Below are 5,529 nucleotides of genomic sequence, written 5' to 3' on the forward strand. Positions count from 1 at the left end.
TGCATTCATGTATAGTATTTTTAATTTGTTACTGCCCTCACCCTTCCCATCAACTCCTATTTCACTCAACCTTACAGCATGATCCCTTTTTGAGTTTTCTGCTTCATTGATACAGTTGTCTTTCTTGACTTCTCTTGTTCTAACTTTCCCTTCAATTTCCTTCTTAAACATCCAGTTTGTCCCCTCCCCCCCGCTACTTAGTTTGAACATAGCTGTGTTGCAGTAGCAAACCTGCCTGCCAGAATGCTGGTCCCTAACCTATTAAGGTGCAAAACGTCTCTCTTGTAGAATTTATGCTTACCACAAAACATACCCTAGTGATCCAAGAATTTAAATCCTTGCTTCCTGCACCAGTTCCCCAGCCACACGTTCAAGTCCATTATCTCCCTGTTTCTGGCCTCACCAGCCCGAGGAACTGGAAGCAAACCGGAGATAACCACCTTGGACGCCTTGCTTTTCAGCCTTCTTCCTAGTTCTCCGAAGTCCTGCTGTGGTATGTTCCTCCTCTTCTTCCCGACATCATTTGTGTCGACATGTACCACCACCTCTGGCTCTTCACCTTCGTACTTGAGGATTTCCTGCACTCTGTCCGTGATGTCTTTAACCCTGGAACCAGGAAGGCAACACACCATCCTTAAGTCCCGTCTGCTGCCAGAAAAACCCCAGTCAGTTCCTCTCACTATGGAGTCCCCTATTACCACAGCTCTGTGCAATGTCCGACTCTTCCGCTCTGACTCCACGCCAACTTTTGATTGACAGACCTGGCCGCCTCATGGACTGGCAGTGTCATCTGTCTCTACTGTTTCCAAAAGATTCAACTTGTTCCTGACAGGTACTTCCCCCGGGGTCTCTTGCATCTGTCTCCTCTCTGCCTTCCTCATTGTCTGCTCTCTTCTGGTACGATTGGTGTAATAACCTCACTGAAGGTCTTGTCCAGATAGACCTCGTTCTCTCGGATGAGCCTAAGGTCCTCGAGTTCTTTCATCAGTGCTGCAATATGCTCTGTCAGTAGCTGAACGTGCACACACTTTCCACAATTATACGAGCCAGACACACCAGAGTCGTTGACCTCCCACATCAAGCATGTAGCACACTGAACCTCCTTGGACCCTCTTTTTGGGGCAAGTCTGTGGACTTTTAATTTAGGTTAGAGGAGGAGGAAGGGAGGGAGGCCTTACTTTGTAGGACCTGGGGTCTAGAATACACCCACTCAAATAACAATCACTTACCTTCCCGACCGGCTTTGCTCTCCGACTTCACTTCCGCCCAGCTCCCGCCGCTCTCTGATGCCAAAATCTAACCATTATTTGTGGTTGTTAAATGACATTGCAATCACTGAATCCCACTATCAACATCCTTACCATTGATCAGAAATTAAACTGGACAAGCCATTTAGAAACAATAGCTACACAGGTTAGGAATATTGTGGTGAGTAACTCATCTGCTCTCTCCCCTTCTTTAACCCACAAAGCCTGGATTAGAGCAACTCTAACATCACTCAAAAAGCATGAGACCCTCAAGGAAAAAGCAGCCCTTATGATTAACACCCTATTCACCACACACAGCATTCATTTTCCAATTCACCAACGTACAGTGGAAGACAATGTGCACCATGTCCAAAATGCAGTGCAGCAACTCAGGAAAGCACCTTCACCGATAATACCTTCCAAATCAGCGACTTCTACAATCTAGAAGCTAATGGTGATTGTGATTACTCTCCCAGAAACTGTGGCTTTTCCAAATTTATCTCTGGCTATATGGTGGCCATGGCAACAGCAGATTGACTGGGCATGATCATCAATGTGATGACATATTATATTTTCAGTTGTCATTTTTCACATTCTTGTGCGTAAAGTGATTTTATACATGGCTCAATTTGCCTGGTTGGTTCTCTGTTTCTTTCACATTTGACCATTTAAAAATTATCTGCTGCCAGACGTTTAAAACAAAATACTGATGTGAACCGGCTCAGTTAATTAACAAATTGTGGTGGGGCTGGCAAACAAGTTTAGATTTGTTTTCCTCATCTTTCCATGAAGTGTGCTCATTGTTTCACAGCATCTGGTGTGCTTGGCTCCCATATACCTTAATTGTTTTCTTTAACTCATTGACAGTGAGACATGTTTTGGTGATCGGTAGTGCCTGTAGAGTGATCTGGGGTCAGAATGGTAAGAATCAAAGTGATTCAGGGATAGAGAACTAAAAGAAGTTCATCATGTTACTTTTCGCTACATCAAGCAGTTTTATATCGTTGGCTGGCATCCACTGTGAACTTTGGTCTGAAGTCTCATCTGTTTACATATAAACAAAAGGCCTCTCAAAACCCTTTTCATCTCTGTACCAAACCAGACTGATCGGAGCCCGGCCTGGTTTATTGCCCCTCTGAAAAATATCAAGGACAGAGTATCCTTGAGCCAGAGAATTGCTTTTAGAGAAAAAAGGGGACTAGCTTTGTGACACCACCCCCGCATCAAAAAAAGAACCATCAATTCCAAAAGATGGCTTCATTTTTAACCCTTCAAAACTCAGTTAGTAGTCTCAACACATATACACTGTACTGACTATAAACATGTAAGCTTGCACAACCACATGCAACTTCATGCCATGGTACACCCACCACTGAACGCCTCTTTATCTCATTCGAGTCTCAAAAACACATCGGCAGTCACGTTTCCGCAACCTGCCACATGCACAATTGTCAAATTGAATGGCTGCAACAATAAGCTCCATCTGAAAAGTCTGACATTTTTGTCCTTAAATTTTTCCACAAGTGTCAATGGGTTGTGGTCAGTGTTTACGATTGTCACAGATACATTGCTGGTAATGTAAACACTAAAATGTTGTAATGCCAAAACCAAGCTTAAAGTCTCTTTCACCACCATTGAATATTTCTGCTGGTTAATGTTCAACTTGCTGGAAAAATACCCAAAAGGTCTTACTATTCGTCGTCATTCTCCTGCAGGAGCACTGCACTGACAGCCACATCACTGGCATCGATAGTCACTTTGAAAGGCTTCGTGTAATCCAGTCTGGCTAATACTGGGGCAATGGTTAACACAGGTTTTAGGCTGTTAAATGCCTTTTGACAGTCTGCTGTCCACTTAAACTTCTTGCTCTTTTTTAACAATTCAGTGAGTGGAGCAGCCACACTTCTAAAGTTCAGCACAAACTTTGGGTAAAATCCACTCAACCCCAGGAACTGTAGTACTGCTTTTTTTGTTGAATGTGTGGGAAATTCCCCAATTACTTTTGTTTTCGTGTCCAGTGGGGCCATTTGTCCATGTCCAATAACATGGCCCAAGAAGATGACTTGGGCTTTGGCAAAATCACTTTTAGCTAGGTTTATCACCAAGCCTGACCTCTGAAGTTGATCGGACAATTCTGATAAATGCTGTAAATGTTCCTTCCATGAGTCATTAAAATCATCAGGTCATCAATATAGTTGGGTAATCCAGCAATGACCTCATTAGTCAGTCTCTGAAATGTGGTTGGAGTGTTTTTCATATCAAGATTAGATTAGATTAGATTAGATTAGATTACAGTGTGGAAACAGGCCCTTCGGCCCAACAAGTCCACACCGACCCGCCGAAGCGAAACCACCCATACCCCTACATTTACCCCTTACCTAACACTACAGGCAATTTAGTATGGGTCTCTGGCGCTGTGAGGCAGCAGTGCTAACCACTGTGCCACCGTGCCGCCCATCAAATGGCATGACTTTGAATTGATATAGTCCATTTGGCATTGCGAAAGCTGAAATTGCACTCTCTGACAGAGGTGCTTAACAGTAGCATCTGAGCAAGTCCAACTTAGAAATGTAAGTTGCTCGTCCCATTTTTTCAACACAGTCTTCCAAGGAATTGGATATGCATCAGTCTTTGTAATGGTGTTGACTTTGTGATAGTCTACACATAACCATTGGGTACCATCTGGCTTTGGCACCATGACTATAGGGGAGCTCCAGTCACTATAACTCACTTCAATTATGCCATCTTGGAGCATGCGCGCTCTATCTTCTTTTGAACCTGTGCCAACATTAAAGGGTTATACCTATAAGGAGATTGCTTAATCGGAACAGCGTCTCTTATATCTTCATCATGCACAATTAGATTAGTACTTCGCAGTTTATTTTCGCATATCTGACCATTTGACAGCAATAACTCTTTCAGGTCATTTTGACTTGTGGAAGATAACTCAATAATTTGTCCCAATTTTTGACAACTATCTCATTGTCCAAGTTGGTTTGAGGAATGTCCAATTCAGAGTCCCCTGAATTTGGTTCTTCCTTCCGTGCTGTAATCATTAACACCTTCTCCTCTTGCTTTCCTTCTCAATCTAAATACCTTTTAAGCATTTTCACATGACACACTCTTTGAGATTTCTTCCTGTCTGGAGTCCTTATCAAGTCATTCACCTCACTCAATTTCCTCTCAATAAGGTCCACTAAACCTGGCTTTTAAAGGCTCACCTGTTACTGGAAGTAACACCAATACCTTATCCCTAATTGCAAAATTGTGAATTTGGAGTCCTTATCAAGTCATTCATCTCACTCAATTTCCTCTCAATAAGGTCCACTAAACCTGGCTTTTAAAGGCTCACCTTTTACTGGAAGTAACACCAATACCTTATCCCTAATTGCAAAATTGTGAATTTGTGATTTTTTTTATCTGTTTCCTGTTTCATTGTATGCTGAGATACTTTGAAATGCTGTCTCGCCAACTGTCCAGCTCTATTAAACCATTCTCTAAAATTTGACACATTGTCCAAATGAATGATCTCTGAATTCTGACTTATTAATTTTTCCTTAATCAATTTTAATGGTCCTCTTACTTCATGCCTAAAAGTTAATGCAAATGGACAGAATTTGGAAGATTAATTTGGTGCAAGAAGTACAAATGGAATGCCCTATCCCAATCATCTGGATAATCATCTCCATAAGCCCTCAACATGGTCTTTAATGTTTGATGCCATCTCTCCAGCACTCCCCACAATTCCAGATGGTACGCAGTAGATATGAATTGCTTTATTCCCAAGTTACCCATAACCTCCTTGAATAGTTCGGATGTAAAGTTTGATCCTTGATCTGACTGGATCTTTATTGGTAGTCCATATCTAGTAAAAAGTTTAAGTAGTTCTTCTATAAGCCTTTAAGCTGTGATGTTGCATATTGGGATTGCCTCAGGAAATATAGTCGACACATCCATTATTATTAATAAATACTTATTCCCACTTTTTGTTTGAGGTAGGGGACCTACACAATCAATCAAGACTCTTGTGAAAGGTTCCTCAGATGCTGGAATAGGTATTAAAAGTGTAGGTTTTATTACTGCCTGTGGTTTTCCGATTAGTTGACATATATGACACATCTGGCAAAATTCAACTACATCTTTATGTAGTCCAGACCAGTAAAAATGTCTTTGTATTTTAGCTTGTGTTTTCCTCACCCATAAATGACCTCCAAGTGGTAGCTCATGCACCATTCGCAGCACCTCCTTTCTAATCCCTACTGGCAAAACAATTTGATGAATT

The sequence above is a fragment of the Chiloscyllium plagiosum genome, chromosome 3 (genome assembly GCF_004010195.1).
Source record: "Chiloscyllium plagiosum isolate BGI_BamShark_2017 chromosome 3, ASM401019v2, whole genome shotgun sequence".
NCBI lineage: Eukaryota > Metazoa > Chordata > Chondrichthyes > Orectolobiformes > Hemiscylliidae > Chiloscyllium > Chiloscyllium plagiosum.